Genomic DNA, 18425 nt, shown 5'->3' with positions numbered 1-18425 from the left:
AAAATCCACGATATCATCATGATTGTCAGGGACAAACCTGCGATGGGTGAGAAAAATGAAGAAAAAATAAGAAGTCTTCAAGACCAGACAAAAATCAATGTCCTCAAGCAATCACCAGCAAGTGAAAATAGTTATAGAAAATCAAACAAGCTAGAAAACTGATGGTTGGTCAAACTCATCACAAATTCAAGGTGAAGGATTGAATGGAAGGATTGTAGGCTCCCCAACGGAGTCACCGTTTTGTTTTTAAGATAAATTATCTCTATAGACAGAGATGATCCCTCTATCCCAATGAGTGGGTCTAGCAACTGAAGTGACAATCAACTAGACATCTTCCTAGGTTGCAATTGAAAAGAAGAACGAAGGATTTGACCTACCTTGTTCTGATGCTATTCAGATCTCATTTGTTGAGGACATTGGACCACTTGTATCACAGGCTTATTCCTTCTTCCCTTAGTGTTTATGCACCTACACAAGTGATCAAAACACAACAAGATATGAAAAAACAAGTAGAAAATCCAATAGAAACCTACTTAACTGATCAAGGAATGTCAAGCTAAATGATACATGAACATATACATTTTGGGAAGATGAACCAACAATTGTGTATCATTAGAAAATAAAGGGAAGCTTACAACCAAATCCTTGATATTGATAAGCTCTCCTTGAGTGGTAATCCAAGTCCAAGCCAAGAACTCTCCACACACTCCTTCTCCAAGTCAAATGAATAGCCTCTAGGCACAATCTTAGCATAAGGATGAAAATAGGCCTAGATCAACCAACCTATAACCATTTGGGAAGGGGAGAGGATGAATATATAGGTTGGGAAAGGGAATTAGGATCTCTCCAAAGATAGGAGTAGGCCCTTATCTCAAGGAGGTAGCTCATAGGGATAAGACTAAGAGACCAAGTTGGGAGAATTCAACCTCATCTATTCCAAACAACTACCAGCTCACCGCATTGGAATCTTCTAGATCACAGAGCTTCTCATCCTCTTTTGAAAAATTTCCCTTTTGGGATCATCGCAGGTATATGAGCAAATAGAGCGATGCCATCACGGGTCTGGTATAGTGCAACAGGCGACTGCGGTGAAGTAAAATTCTAAGTGCAGACACAAACAATTCCTCTAGCCCAAGAGCGGGTCTAGCCACAAACAATACATTCTATGGAAGATTTCCTTAGGTTAGAACCAATTAAGAGGGCCTACCTCTTAGTACACTTATCCCGTTTGGTGTTGGCCTTGCTTCCTCGCTCCAACTGTCTCCTGTTTCCTTCTTCAAGCACTTGAAACAAGTAAACAACAACAAAAACAACCATGATAATAGACAAATTGTATTCAACCTACTTAACAAGTCAAGAAACATTAAGCCATAATCATGTGAGATGACATATTATGTAGGAAATAAATTGATAGTTGCATATATATTAAATCAAGAATAGATTACAACGGTTGTCTTGACGTTGTTGTTCTCCTCCGATAAATCTGGTTTCCCACACACTTCCACTAGAATTCCATGATGGCCTCAACAATGGTAGTTTTAAGGCTCTTCCCTTTAGTCTTCACACTAAACCAAATTCACACTTCTCCCTCACACACAACTAGAGAGCTACAACTATGAATAACTTGCTGATTACTCCACAATCAAAACTTCAACCAGAGCCTAATTAGAACTAAAAGCTAACACTAGCTTGTGCTTAGGAAAACTGGAGGTTTATATAGCATGGATGGAAGGGATATGGCTCCTCTTCTCATGGGAGAAGGTCTTATCTCTTGAGGTAGTTTCATCCTAATAGGGGAAAGGAGCCCAAACTGACCTCCTCGACTCCATCCAGCCTAACGATTTACCAAACTTCCGTTACGAAGCTTCTAGAACTGGAAGCTGTTGAAATATGGAAACAAGAATATTCCAATTTAATTTGTCCTTAAATTAAATTGTGAATTAAAATTGAATTTAGTCTCAACAGCTACTTGGAAATAATTAATTAATTTATTTTAAATTAATTAGTTGGAGAAATTCAAGTTAGAAGTCTTTCCGAAGTCATGCAAGAGTTATCCCTTAAATTAAGGAGATAAGATTGATTTATATTTGAGTTGTAATTAGTTAACTCAGTTTACTAATTTAAGTCCAGTTAAATTAGTTCCAAACTGTTTGAGGAACTAATAGTGAGTTAACAGTCAGTTGATGCATTAATGCACTCAACTAGTGCTACTCTAGTTAACTTAAGATTCCCTCATTAGAAAGTCATGCATGTCTATTATGAGAAAGACCCAGTTGAGATAAATGTTCAAGGATAGTGTACTATCAGTTGCATGTGTTTTCTCATGGAGAAAACTCATGCATGCAGTCAAGGATTCATCCTTGAAGATTGCACAGTTTTGAAGGTTGGTTTTCCACTTGGTAAAAGGAAAATCATCCACAAGGAACAATGCAAGGAAATAGGAGCTTGGAGGGCAAAGAGGAAGGCTGGAGAGAAGCCAATATTGCCTGTGAGCACCTGTGAGGATTGTACTAAGAGTTGGCTAGCTGTGAGAGCTAAGGCTTTGTATAATTCCTATGTATTTCCACCATGTATGATAATACAATAGTGTGTTTTTATCTAAGGATTTCCCCAAAGTATTTTCATGCGTATTGTGCCATTGATTCTTCTTCTTCTTCTGGTTATATTGTTCAGCTTGATCTTTAAGCTTCCACAAATTGATAGTAGAGGTAGGTCATAATATTCTGCTTTGATTTATATTGCATTATCAGGTTAACCTATCACATATTTTCTACATGGTATCATAGATGTGAACAATATACTAAGAAGAGAATTCAAAGTTGGGTTGCGGGTGCAAATCAAATTCATATCATACTTCAAGGTTGGCCAATGGAATTCTATGGCTTGAGACTCAAGTATGCCTTGGAAGGTAGCTCAGATTACATATCATGGAAAGATAGAATGGAGGATGTATTAGAAGACAATGTCTTGAAGGAATTCATTGATCAAGAAATCCGAAAGCCAACTTCAACTAATGCACAAGAGTTCGTTGAGTGGAAGAAGTGTGTGGAGAAGGTTAGACGGATCATCCTTGAGGGAGTTTGAGACCATATTGTCTTGAGTCTCCATGGGAAGGATACTCCATTTTCAATGTGGAAGACATTGAAGGACCTCTACCGGAACAGTAACGACCAGAGGAAATTGGCACTCAAGGATAAGCTTCGAAGAATCAAGATGGAGAAGGGTGATACTATTTCCACATATTTGAACAAGCTCACCACCTACAGAGATGAGATTGGCAGTGTGGGAATAACTATTGCCAATGATGATATGGTGAGCCTCGCTCTCCTTAGCCTTCTAAAGAGTTGGAATAGCTACCAGGACTCTATGAATGGAAGGGAGAAACCACCGGATTGGGAATGATTGTGGTCAGATCTTATGCAGGAGGAGATGAGGAGGAGCACACGAGATGGTTCTTCATCCAAGAATGATGATGAAGAAAATATGGCCTTAGCAAGTAAAGCAAGGAAAGGGAAGGGGAAGGATTCCCATTTCAAATCGAATTCTTCTCATGGAGGGAAGAAGGGTGACATGTCTAAAGTAAGATGCTTTAATTACAATATGGGACATTATGTGACTAATTGCCCATTGAATAAGTCCAATAAGCGATCCTCGGAAGGATCAGAAGGTGAGGCATTAGCCTCTCAGTTCGAAATGAACTTTACCTTCATCGCATACATGTTGTCATTGATGATGGGTTGTGTCTGGTATCTTGACAGTGGAGCCTCATTCCACATGACCAGTGATAAAAATTTATTTAGTTCCTTGGAGGAGAAAGACCTCAAGATGCACATAGAGATGGGTGACGACGGAAGGTATAGTGTTTTAGGAGTGGGCACAGTTTCTTTTCAGAGGGAGAATGGAGCTCCGCCTACCTTGACAGATGTGATGTATGTGCATGTAGTGAAGAAGAACTTGGTATCGGTCACAATGTTGGAGGAAAAAGGCTACGATGTTGTCTTCAGTAAAGGAAAGGTGTTCCTAAGACACATAGCCATGGTTCAGATGAAAAGGATAAAGATTCGGGTGAAGAATCTCTATAAACTAGAGGTAGATAATTGTGCAACATTGAGTACGAAAGTAGAATTGGTGCGAAGCCAAGACATTGGCGAGTTGTGGCATAGGTGATTGGGCCATTTGGATCATGGGGCTTTGAAGATAATGCAGCAGATATCTATAGGACTTCCCAAAGGTAAACTTGAGAAAGTTGACACATGCAAAGGTTGTACCTTGGGAAAGTACACCTAATCTTCCTTTCATGATCGAGACAGTCGAGCGAGGCTATCTTAGAGCAAGTTCATACTGATTTGTGTGGACCATTCTCGATGGAATCCACAGTGAAGCAAAGGTATTATGTGATTTTCATTGATGACTATTCTCGTAAATGTTGGATTTATTTCATGTAGAATAAGGACCAAACTTTGACAAAGTTTTGTGAGTTTAAAGCTTTGGTCGAGAATGAGTCGGGAAGAAGATCAAGGCCTTGAGAAGTGGCAATGGTGGAGAATATGTCTCTCAAGAGTTTAAGGACTTCTGTGCAGTGGAAGGAATTAAACGAGAGTTGATGACACCTCATAACCCACAAAAGAATGGGGTGGCTGAGAGAAGAACATAACTATTGTTGGGGCAGCACAGGCAATGCTGCATGACCAAGGCCTACCAATTCACTTGTGCGCTGAGGCATGCAACACATTTGTCTATTCGCAGAATAGAAGCCCTCATCACATACTTGAGATGAAGACACCAGAGGAAGCTTTCTCCGGTAAGAGACCAGATGTGGGTCACTTCAGGATCTTTGGCTCATTGGTCTATTGCCATGTGACAAAGGATGCATGAAAGAAGCTTGAGCCGAAAACAGAGTTGGGGATATTTGTGGGGTACATTGATACACCTCACAACTATCGGGTGTACTTTCCTACCAGTCAGAGGACAGTGGTTCGCAGAGATCTTAAGTTTGATGAGCAGAAGGCCATGCGAGTTTCCCTTGAGAGGGAGCTCCAACTATAGGCTGTGGAGGAACTGTTGGTTCCTAAGGAGGAGGAGCTTCAGATTGATGTGGAGAAGCTGCATGCAAAGGTTCAAGGAGTGGAGACATCCACTCAAGCAAAGTCTTCCAGAGATGGACGAAAGTGCACAAGAGAAGCTGACAAATTTTTGGAGGATGTGAGAGAGAATGTGGGAGCACCATCTTCTCAGTGCAGATAGAGGAGGTCACCTGAGAGGTACACTGGATACATGGCCCTTGCTAGGGAATGTGTGGAGAGACCAAGCCATCTTCCTTTGAGTAAGCAGTGCAGAAGCTGATTTGGGTTGATGCTATGGTGGAGGAGTATGACTCCATAGTTCGTAACAATGTTTGGGATGTGGTTCCGAGACCAGATAAAAATTTAGTTGTGAGTTCCCGTTGGCTTTACAAGGTAAAGAAAGCTGCTGATAGTAATGTGGAGAAGCATAAGGAAAGATTTGTTGCCTGTGGCTTTTCACTAGTGAGGAGGATCATGTTGCTGCAGTATATTTTGACAACATCTAATGCTGGTCAACCAAAGGCCTTCTATCAATTAGCAAAAATGTTCCAGAAAGGGATTGGTCTGAAAAAAGATTTTAAGATGGCCACTACATTCTATAAGCTTGTTGCAGAGAGAGGACCTTGAGGATCCTTGTTGCGATGGGCATTAGAGTGTTACTTGAAAGGTAATGCACCTGTGCTAAGATCAATAAATTATGCTTCAAACACTAGATGGCAGTTTGATACAAAACAATCTTTTTTTTAACCTGAAACTGCCGGCTATCAAACAGAACCTCTGGTTTGCTTTCATCGAACTGGGTTTTTCATTGGCATCATATAAGTGCAGTCATTGCGCTCTTCCTCAACACACAAACAAAATGATACCCGTTCGGGCAAACAAAAAAAACAGAATCGTTCTATTGCCATTGTGTTAATGTTAATCCCATTACAAAAAAAACAACTCATTCGTATCCACCGATACGCAGCACCTCACAGACTTTTAACACACGCATCAAAGGTCACACCCAAAACGAAGAAGAAACATTCACAATACCTCTGTTGCTATAATTATGGGACAACGCAGGTCCTTAATGTACATCTCTCTGAACAAATGAACAGTAAAACAAATAAAACGCAGGTCAACAACAGCAAAATAAAATGCAGAAAGACGCTGGTCCATACCCCGCCTCTCGCATCAAAGGTCACAACTAAACAAAACAGAAAAAGAAAAATAGCAACACATCTGTTGATTGATTAATTCACAACGAAGGTCCTAAATTTTACACAGCTGTCTCCATATCTAAAAACTAACTACAGCAAAGCAGAACGCCGGTTTTTTTTATATCGCCTCCGGCATTTTCAGCGTTTTTGTATGCAATCACATCAAAACGAATTTCGCACCATCGACCCCGGATTCGGAGCCAATTCCCCTGCTCTCCATCTGTAGAAATCCTCTTTTTTTTCACCGAATCGGATTATGAATGGTTGGATATGGCGCGTTTGGGAAGAGCATCCACGCGTTTCCCTTTGACCGCAATTTCTTCCAAATGAATACGCCTCTCCACCAGATGTCAGTTGGACGTTTAATGCAGGTTCGTTGATCGCCGAGAATTCAGTCCACACAGCTGTAGTTGCCAGTCGGTGGTTAGCACAGGTATATGACACATGGTTAACCATTTACCAGATTTCAGGCGCTCTTGAGAAATCGGCGTTGATCTGGTTCAACAATCTTCAGTTTGACATTTATCTCCACCAGAATCGCCCTTCTTTAGCTGTTGTTATAACAATAATTATTCTAACAAGAGATATCAAGATACACCTAACATATCAATACTAAATACAGAGATTAAATCTATTACAACAATAAATTAACTGAACTTGATTCTACTATCAACAGCAAGTAAAATACGATTTTGTTTTCAAGCCACAACATGTGGGCAATTTCCCACATTGCTGGCCTGTCCCGATGCTCCTGCATCAGACTCCCGAAGAAGAAAAGATTGGTTCTTTAAACTTTCAAGAGTTATGCCATATTTTTGCAACTCAGTTGCTGTTAACCAACTGGAATCTTCCACTGGCTGCTCCTTCCACTTGACAAGATACTGAAAATATGTCTGGCCTCGAGTTTTCTTGAATATCCGCTGATCTAAAATAGCTTCAACTTCTTTCTGGAAGGTTTTTGGTACTTGTTCTGCCCAATCCACAGTTTGAACTTCATCACCTGTAGCTTCAGTCTGCAATTCTGTTTCTGCCTCTCTGAATGGATACAAATCTGCAATATTAAAAATGGGAGATATTCCGATTCCTTCTGGCAACTCTATCTCATATGCATTGGCTGAAAATTTCCTTTTGATTTTACATGGCCCTATCTTCTTCAGTTTCAGCTTGTTGTAAGTTTTTGTAGGAAATCTCTCTTTCCTCAAATATGCCATGACCAAATCTCCTACCTGAAAGTCTTTTTCTCTCCTCCTCAAATCTGCACTCTGTTTGTATCTCTTGCTGCTGTCCTGTAGTTTGCCTTTGACCTCTTCCTGTAGCTTTTGCATTTGTTCAACAAACTCTTTAGCGCTTGCACTTCTAGTTTCTTGTTTCCCCAAGTCTCTCAGCTCATATACTCCTCTCGGATGCATTCCAAACACAATCTGAAATGGACTCATTCCAGTGCTTCGGTTTGGTGTGTCATTGTAAGAAAATTCAGCTTGAGCTAATGCCAAATCCCACAGTTTGGGATTTTGATGTACCAAACTTATTAATATATTTCCCAAGCTTCTGTTTACAACTTCAGTTTGTCCATCCGTCTGAGGATGGTAAGCTGAACTAAAACTAAGTTTAGTTCCCAGTTTCTTCCAAAGTGTCCTCCAGAAATGCCCTACAAATTTAGTGTCTCGATCTGATACAATACTCACAGGCAAACCATGCAATCTTACAATCTCTGAAAAGAACAAATTTGCTATGTGTGTGGCATCATTAGTCTTCTTACAAGCAATAAAATGAGCCATTTTAGAAAATCTGTCTACAACAACATAAATAGAATCATTTCCTCTTTGAGTTTTGGGTAAACCCAAAACGAAGTCCATACTCACTGCATCCCATGGTCGATCTGGTATGGGCAATGGCTGATATAGTCCGGTATTTTGACTCCTTCCTTTGGCATATTGGCATACCCTGCATTTCTCAACAAACTTCTTGACATCAGTTTGCATTTTAGGCCAATAATAAAAAGAATTCACCTGGGCGAAAGTTTTGTCTTGTCCAAAATGACCAGAAAATCCTCCACTGTGCTTCTCTTTAATGATGTTCTCTCTCATGGAACATTTTGGGATGCACAATTTGTTGCTTTTAAATAACAGCCCTCCTTGAACAAGGTAATCCATCCATTGACTTCTGTTATGGCTCACTGGATTTTGTACTGTTGTGTAGATGTCTTTAAAATCCTCATCATCCTTGTACATTTCTATCATTTCGTCAAAACCTACAACACCCACTTTAAATTCTTGCAAAAGAAAACTTACTCTGCTCAATGCATCCACTACTTTGTTAGACTTACCACTTTTATGCTTTATTACAAAAGTGAAACTTTGCAGAAATTCCACCCACTTGGCATGCTTCTGATTGAGCTTTGGCTGGTTATTGATAAACTGCAAAGCATGGTTGTCTGAATATAAGATGAACTCTTTCGGTAGTAAGTAATGTCTCCATTTTTTTAATGCCTGCACAATAGCGTAAAATTCTTTATCATAAGATGAATATTTTTTCTTTGCATCATTTAACTTCTCACTGAAATATGCTATTGGCCTTTGCTCTTGGCTTAGCACCACACCAACTGCTTCTCCACTTGCATCAGTTTCCACTTGAAAGACTTTCTCGAAATTTGGTAAGGCTAGAATAGGCTTTTCTGTTATCTTTCCTTTCAACAGATTGAAACTCCTATCAGCTGCTTCTGTCCATCGAAATGGCTGATTGACCTCCTTGATTGTCTCAAGGATTGGTGCACAAACTTGACTAAATCCCTTTATAAATTTTCGGTAAAAACTAGCAAGTCCATGGAAACTTCTTACCTCAAAGACACTCCTGGGAGTAGGCCAGTCTTTGATTGCTTGTACCTTTTTCGGATCCATTTTCAAACCGTCTCTGGAAATCACAAACCCCAAGTATACCAGCTCCTCTTTCATAAAACTACATTTCTTCAGATTGATTAGTAGTTTCTCTTTCTGCAGAGTTTTCAAAACTAACTTCAAGTGTTCCAAATGCTCCTCTTTACTTTTGTTAAAAACTAGGATATCATCAAGGTAAACAACAACAAATTTACCTGTGTATTCTTTTAGAACCTCATTCATTAATCTCGTGAATGTGCTGGGCACATTAGTGAGCCCAAAAGGCATCACTAACCACTCATACAATCCACTGTTGGTTTTGAAAGCGGTTTTCCACTCATCGCCTTCCTGAATTCTGATCTGATGATACCCGCTTTTCAGATCTATCTTAGTGAAGTACCTGGATCCACTCAAACAATCCATTAAATCATCCATTCTGGGCAAAGGAAATCTATACCTAACTGTTATCTTGTTGATAGCTCTGGAATCGGTGCACATGCGCCATTCTCCTCCCTTTTTCGGACTAAGCACCGTTGGCACAGCACACGGACTCAGACTCTCTCGAATCAGCCCCTTGTCCATCAGCTCCTGAACCTGCCTTGCAACTTCTGCATTTTCTTGAGGAGTTAATCTATATGCAGCTTTATTAGGTAGACTTGCGCCTGGTATTAAGTCAATATGGTGACTTATACTTCTAACTGGTGGTAATTCATTTGGTAATTCATCCACAATGATATCCATGTAACTATTTAACACAGATTGAATTTCTTCAGGCATATCATTTAAATTTGTGGAGGTTAAAATTACCTTGGGCCTTCCCACGATAGCGAAATGCACCTCTTCGCTTTTATCAACCTCCTGCAGCAGTTCCTTACCACTCACCAACATGATACTATTTTCAGGCAGCTCTTTATCAGCATCATTCTTCATTGGCAGCAACGTATGCTTAACTCCATCCTTTTCTATGGTGTATGTATTTCTTCTTCCATCATGAATCGCCTTTCGATCAAATTGCCATGGTCTCCCCAATAACAGGTGACATACGTCCATGGGCATTATGTCACATAAAATCACATCTCTGTATGTGCCAATCTACATTTCCACATTACATTTCTCTGTCATGGTGACTTGATGACCTTTCTGAAGCCAAGATACTTTGTAAGGTACAGGATGCGCTTTCTTTGTTAACCCAAGCTTTTCCACCATCTCTGTAGACACAAGATTGTCAATACTCCCACTATCAATTATAATCTTACAACACTTACCCTTTGATTTGCATGTAGTCCTGAACAAGTTCTTCCTTTGCGCAGGTTCTTCAATCTCTTTTTCTGATCTCAGCAAAGTTCTTCTGAACAGCAATGATTCACCTTCCTCCGGTGGTTCTTCCTTCTCTACAAGTCGAGGTGGTTCCGGCTTTGCCTCAGCCACATTTGCACCTCTCTGGCTTGCTGATTTGTTCTGAGGACAATTCCACGACGTATGTCCCCATTCTCCACAGGTATAACACTTGACATCTCTTCCTCGCCCTCTTCCTCTGGGCGAATCTTCCTCTACTAGAGTCACCCATCTGTGGTGATCTACTGCTTGAACTTCCTGCTTCAAACTGATGCGGTGTTCCTCTGGATCTGACTGATCCTCTACCTCTTGCTGAGCTCTTTCCTCTGTTTCTTTGACTCTGTTTCCGCAATAATTTCTCCTCTGCTTTCAAACTTGCTTGATAGGCATCTTCAACAGTTTTCAAACTTAACAGGGTAATCTCGTCTTGGATCTCATACCTTAGCCCATTAACATATCTTGCTACTTTCTCCAAATCATCTTCTACATGTCCTGTTCTGATATTTAGCCTGTAAAATTCTTCAGTATATTCTTTAACAGACATTCCTTTCTGCTTCAAATTTTGCATCTGCTTAAAAAGATTCAAATGATAGTCTTTAGGCAAAAACTTGGCTTTGAGTTTGCTTACCATTTTATCCCACTGCTTGATCTTAGATTTCCCCTTTCGCATTCTTGATGTCTGTAACTCATCCCACCAGATGGCTGCATGGCCCTTCAGTCTAGTGACTGCAAACTTCACCCTCTTATTCTCCTCAACCTCTTCATAATCGAAATACTGATCTATGGATCTGATCCAATCCATGAGCTCCTCGGCATTTAAATTCCCATCATACATAGGAATTTCTATCTTGGGCTTGCTGCCAACTTTTGCCAGCATCTTGAGGACTTTGGCAGTTTCATTTTCTTCTCCTACTTCGTCCTCTTCATCAGACTCTTCTGAAGAACTCTCAGTTTTCACATCTGATGCTCTTCTCTGGGCTGTTTCCATTGTCTCCATTCGTTCACGCAGTCTTCGCACTTCGTCTATCAGGACTGCATTTGGTTCTGGTCTTCCTCGACCAATTCCTCGCCTTGGCGGCATCTTAGCTGCAACCACCTGGATATTTTGGCTCTGATACCAAAAATAATGCACCTGCGCTAAGATCAATAAATTATGCTTCAAACACCAGATGGCAGTTTGATACAAAACAATCTTTTTTTTAACCTGAAACTGCCGGCTATCAAACAGAACCTCTGGTTTGCTTTCATCGAACTGGGTTTTTCATTGGCATCATATAAGTGCAGTCATTGCGCTCTTCCTCAACACACAAACAAAATGATACCCGTTCGGGCAAACAAAAAAAACAGAATCGTTCTATTGCCACTGTGTTAATGTTAATCCCATTACAAAAAAAAACAACTCATTCGTATCCACCGATACGCAGCACCTCACAGACTTTTAACACACGCATCAAAGGTCACACCCAAAACGAAGAAGAAAAATTCACAATACCTCTGTTGCTATAATTATGGGACAACACAGGTCCTTAATGTACATCTCTCTGAACAAATGAACAGTAAAACAAATAAAACGCAGGTCAACAACAGCAAAATAAAACGCAGAAAGACGCTGGTCCATACCCCGCCTCTCGCATCAGAGGTCACAACTAAACAAAATAGAAAAAGAAAAATAGCAACACATCTGTTGATTGATTAATTCACAACGAAGGTCCTAAATTTTACACAGCTATCTCCATATCTAAAAACTAACTACCGCAAAGCAGAATGCCGGGTTTTTTTTTTTATATCGCCTCCGGCATTTTCAGCGTTTTTGTATGCAATCACATCAAAACGAATTTCGCATCATCGACCCCGGATTCGGAGCCAATTCCCCTGCTCTCCATCTGTAGAAATCGTCTGTTTTTTCACCGAATCGGATTATGAATGGTTGGATATGGTGCGTTTGGGAAGAGCATCCACGCGTTTCCCTTTGACCGCAATTTCTTCCAAATGAATACGCCTCTCCACCAGATGTCAGTTGGACGTTTAATGCAAGTTCGTTGATCGCCGAGAATTCAGTCCACACAGCTGTAGTTTCCAGTTGGTGGTTAGCACAGGTATATGACACATGGTTAACCATTTACCAGATTTCAGGCGCTCTTGAGAAATCGACATTGATCCGGTTCAACGATCTTCAGTTTGACATTTATCTCCACTAGAATCGCCCTTCTTTAGCTGATGTTATAACAATAATTATTCTAACAAGAGATATCAAGATACACCTAACATATCAATACTAAATACAGAGATTAAATCTATTACAACAATAAATTAACTGAACTTGACTCTACTATCAACAGCAAGTAAAATACGATTTTGTTTTCAAGCCACAACATGTGGGAAATTTCCCACATTGCTGGCCTGTCCCGATGCTCCTGCATCAAAAGGGCAAACAGGCAGAGCTCTGCTATTGTACTCGATAGTTGCTGAGCTGGGATATGAGGTTGCACAGAGTAATGCTGCATGGATTCTTGATAAGTTTGGGGAATATGATATATGCATAGGAAAGTCAGGTTTCTGCAGTGATGTTGAATGACATCAACGTGCACACACTCTTTGGTGGCATGCATCAGAGCAGGGTAATGAGCACGCGGCACTTTAAATTGGGGACGCCTATTATTATGGATGAGGTACATGTGGTTCCAGCACATATGTTTCGTAAAGTCATTAGCATTACAAAGTCTCATTGTAAACTTGGGCTTACAGCTACACTTGTCCGAGAGGATGAGCGCATTACTGATTTGAACTTCTTGATTGGGCCCAAGCTATATGAAGCCAATTGGTTAGATTTGATGGAGGGAGGAGTTCAGATGTTTGTGTCTCAGGTAGTCATAGAAATAATATTAGGGATTAAATTCGGAGCAAATGGAAACAACTCGCAGTTTGAGCATTTTTATAGAGGACAATCAGGGCGGTGCCGACGTTACACAAATTCAGAAGCTTGTCCTATATGGGAGCATCGGTGCTCACCGTGCTATTCTAGCTGCTAGATCACCTGTCTTTGAAAATGTGTTTGCTCATGACTTGAAGGAAAAGGAATCATCGACAATTAATATCGATGACGTATCTATTGATGCATGCAAGGCTGTTTTGAGCTATATATATATATGGATGTCTTACTCCTAATGAGTTTTACACACACATGTTGGCTCTGCTTCGAGGCGCAGATAAATATGACATCGGTTATTTGAAGGATGCATGTGAAAAAAACCTGCTCAGCGATATCAACTGTAAAAATGTCCTTGACAGGCTCCAAGATGCATCATTGTATCAGTTGCCAAAGTCTTTTAGAAGTCTGGATGTTTGAAAAAGTATTGCGAATGTTTCCAAGCAAATATTTTATGCCCAGAAAATTGCAAATGCATGGATTGTAAGAACTATGAAGCCAGAGAGAGGAATTGCGGGCACGGTTTCCTGGTGTACCTGGAGATTTGGTTAACTCTTTCTTGTATGTTGCAGAAGAGGTTAGAGGTATTCTTGCACAGCTGGGTTATGCGAAGTTGGATGATATTATTGGAAGAATAGATTTTCTAAGACCAAGGCGCATATCCCTCATGAAGAATCAACAACTGGATCTCAGTTATCTGCTTTCTAGTGTTGGACGACCAAAATGGAGCAGCACATCAAGGACCGACAAATAGGGGCAGTTTCCTATGTTTCAGGGTAACAGAAAAGATGTGTCATTGAAGATCAAACATGAAGCATTAAAGGTCCATCACAGCCACCACCAGAAGGGAACCAGATGTCAAAGAACGAAATTGATTGTAGACCAAGACTGTCACGGTGTTAGAATCCTAGTTGATTTAGATCTCTAAAAACACCAGTCAACAGTCAGTTGTATTTATTAGTTAGTTAAATAGTTGATAAGTGTCATTAGAGGTAGTTATTGAATTTCCCTCATGCTGGAGGAGGAAATTCGATCAGTTAGAATAAAAACTCTATATATAGCTGAAACAGCAAGGTAATGGGGGTTGGAAATTTTATAACAGAGTACTGTTTTGGCTTATGTAAAGACAGAGTTTCAGTAATATAATTTGGCTTCTTTTCTTCTCAGGATTCATGAAGGATTTCCATGTTCAGAATGTGTGATTTGATTCTTTCCTTAATGTCTTTTACAGTTGCATAGATGTGTAATCACTCAGAATTCACTGATTGTGCTCTGATTTCCTGTATGCATTTATGAACTGTGGTTCTATATGAGTTGTGTTCTGAACATCCAAATGCTAAATGCCCTGACTTCTATGTGAAGGCAATATCATTATTTACTGAAGTATGATTGACTCCATAGGCCCAATGGAAACTTATGTAATGTTTGTCCAGCCTTCATAGTTGTCACTGTTATTTCACAAGAGTTAGCCATCTTATTCTTAATCAAAATCAATAACCCTTTGAGAGAGCCCTCTCAGGCTAAGGAGGCTAAGCCTTAGTCAAAAGATTGGTTTGAAACAGTTACTTGAAGTCTTCCTGGTCTGCAGCCTTCCAGGGCTTGATTTTGAGATAACATTTTGGTGCGTCTGCCGGGATTCTGAAGATTATTCATTCCCGAAATCAATGGTTGAACTTCTGAAGGTAACAGGAGCTCAGACATCTTTTTGAGGCTGCAAAACTACCTTGGCGACTCCACACATCAAATAACAAATTGGAAGGTGACTCCACTGCTAGAAGATCAGTAGCTTGATGAAGTTTCAAGATGAGTTCCACTGCAAGAATGAATGCCAGGTATGCTCCTATGAATCGGTCTCATATCCCTGGTTTTCCAAATCCTATGCCAGAGGTTGATTGGTTAGATGATCTTCTAATATTCAAAGATGAAAAGAAGGATAATGCTGCTCTTCATTTGGTTAGGTTCCATATGCATGTACGCAATCTTAAGGTTCAGTTCCCTGAAGATTGTCTCATGAGGATGTTTATGACCACTTTAGAAGGAAAAGCATGGTCTTGGTATAAAAGTTTGAAAAATGGTTCAATATATTCGCTTGCTAGTTTTCATGATGAATTCTATGAGATGTATAAAGAATGTTATCCTTCCTTATTGCTGCTTAAAGATTGCTGTAGGCATTCTTTAAATCTTATTCAGTACTTGGAGGATTGTTATGATGATGATGAATTTATGGATAAAGAAATTTTAGAGGTTCTTCATAACAATGCATTTCAGCACCAAGAAGAAAGTATAACATCTCATGAAACGCAGCATGTAGAGCAGCAGGGGTCTACTTGTGAAAACCATGTTTCATCCTTTGATATGAATGAAGAGATGCAACAGTATTCTCAGTCTTCGAATCATAATGAAGATAAAAATGATTGCAAACAGCAAGAAGAATTACTGGAAGATAGCTTTTACGACCCTCAGGCAGAGGAAAGGGTTGGTTTTTTATGTCAAACTTCTCAGCAGCTTACATCAATAAATGATCATAAGAAAGAGGAAAATTACATTGTTTGTAGGCAGCCTTCAGAAAAGCAGTTCGATAGCATATCAAAAGAATCTTGTGTGGTTGAGAATCAGTTGTCTAAAGATGTAGAATGTTATGATGATCATCAACATAACCATGTATTCTTTGGCCCTATAAGCGAATATATGGACAAGTTCTGCACTCCGGTCTTTCATTTTCATTTGCATTATGAAGATCAAGTATATTATGAGTTGATGTGGTCATCTCACTACCATGGTTATTTTGAGGTCGGATGCAGTCAAGAGCCTCAAATATCAGAGAAGACAATTGATTGGCTTTATTGGAAATATCATGTTGCTTGAGCTACAAGTGGAGCTTGCAGCTGATAGGGTAGGTAGGTAGGAAAGTGAAAATAAGCTCAAGGTTGACTGAGCATTTTTTTTTTTTTTCAGTAGTGGTAGTTTTCTTTTTCCACAGTGATCATCAAGCTTAAGCCGGAGGTAAAGGCCCCAGAAGTTGGAAAGGGATGTTTGTCAAGCAAATTTCCGTTTGTAATAAAGAAGACAAAGCACTGGACCTGCATGTTCTTAGTGTACTACAAGAGCACACTATCCCAAGTGGAGCCACTGTTATCACTCAAGAAAAATTTCTAAATTGATCACATCAGTTCGATTGTTTGTCAAAGGGTTGATTTCGTAGCGCATAATTCATATTTTGCACTGGCTGCGCTACGAAATTGGGGATTTGTTCGAATCCATAGCCAATGTTTCACAGCTGTCTCCTATGGATTCTGTGGGAATATCTGACTCAACATGTCACAGTGCTGGATCTTATCATCAATATACAAATAATACTGCTGTGTTTCATTCTCAAGGTTTTTCCTATAATCCCACTACATTGGCCGAAGTTCTGGTATCCAGTGGAGGTCAATATCCTAGCATGCCTATTGTACAGAGTTCTGCTTCCCTCCAGAAATCCGCATCTAGTAAGAATCTCACAGGGGAACATACATCAGGTTACCTAAATTTTCCGTCATCAGATTGCCAAAGAAGGAGCTATACATGGTAGTATCTTTGATGAAAATCCAGAATACATCAGGCAATGGCTGCAAGAATTGGAGAGAGAACTTTTTAGTGATATTGATGAAGCAAGTATCATTAGCCCCGCTCAAAGCACATATATTGAAAGGGAATGGGAAAACACAATAGAAAACCTCCTGTATAAGGATTCCCCTATGCATTCTCTGATGGAGAGCACAACCTTGAAGGATTATTCTAATGGAAGCATAGATTATCCCAGTGTTGCAAATATCTCTGATTCACGTTCTGTTTCACAAACTAATTCTTTGCAACAAGAAGCATATGCATCAACTGGTCACCGGCAAGATAATGTTCATACAGGGAGCTCTTCCAAACAGCTGTTAGTTCAATGTGCAACTGCAATATATGAAGGTAAAGAAGAAATGGCATCACATATAATCACAAAATTGAGAGAGACAGTCTCAATTCAAGGAGACTCAAATTCAATGGAATTTCTCGGTGAAATTTATGCAAGAGGTTCTGGAGTTGAGAGGAATTTTACCAAGGCACTAGAGTGGTTCAAGGCTGCCTCTAGGCGAAATCGTTTTTCTGCATATAATGGCATTGGATATTTGTATATGAAGGAACATGGAGTAGAAGAAAAAAAAAATTATACAAAGGCAAGAGAATTCTTCAAAAAGGTAGAAATAAATTTATGGCTGTGAAAAGTTATTGTCTCCCACTAGATGTTTATTCCCTGAAATCGATGAGGAATTCAATGTAGGTGTGTATTGCTGAGTTATATATACACTGGGTCTCTTGAAGGTAATATATCCGGTGAACGCCCCGCAGGAAAATCTCTGGGAGTTGCAAAAACTGAAAATTGGACCGGATGGGTGCATTATCTCATATAATATGTGTAAGAAATTTAATTCTGAAGCACGTGAGGATGCAACCGCCACTGATAGAGCGTGGCTATAACAGTCGGTATATGTGTGAGGAACTGAAGGGCGCCTTTTTGGACAGGTCTCAAGTCACAGACAGAGTCATTTCTGTCATTAAGGCATCTCAGAAGGTCGATCCTGCCAAGGTTTCTATGGCTGCTGATTTTCAAAAGGATTTGGGATTAGATAGTTTAGACACTGTTGAGCTTGTAATGGCTCTCGAGGAAGAGTTCGCTTTTGAGATTCTAGATAATGAAGCTGATAAAATCAGCTGAAAATGACGACCCCAATGGTCATGGGCATTACAATCTAGGAGTGTTGTACTTTAAAGGACTGGGTGTGAAGAAATACATTAAAGTAGCTTCCAGGTATTTTATAACAACAGCTAATGCTAGTCAACCAAAGGCCTTCTATCAATTAGCAAAAATGTTCCAGAAAGGGATTGGTCTGAAAAAAGATTTTAAGATGGCCACTACATTCTATAAGCTTGTTGCAGAGAGAGGACCTTGGGGATCCTTGTTGCGATGGGCATTAGAGTGTTACTTGAAAGGGCAAACAGG

General features: G+C 39.9%; 1 pseudogene; it reads left to right on the top strand.

Annotated features, from left to right (window-relative positions):
- The first annotated feature begins 17813 nt into the window (after positions 1-17813).
- Positions 17814-18140, top strand: LOC149267424 (acyl carrier protein 2, mitochondrial pseudogene; annotated as a pseudogene).
- The last annotated feature ends 285 nt before the right edge of the window (positions 18141-18425 follow it).

Source organism: Pinus tabuliformis, chromosome 6, assembly GCF_031772625.1.
Source record: "Pinus tabuliformis cultivar Carrire ecotype Pingquan chromosome 6, CPIR1, whole genome shotgun sequence".
Lineage (NCBI taxonomy): Eukaryota > Viridiplantae > Streptophyta > Pinopsida > Pinales > Pinaceae > Pinus > Pinus tabuliformis.
This window is presented reverse-complemented; position numbering and strand designations above follow the sequence as displayed.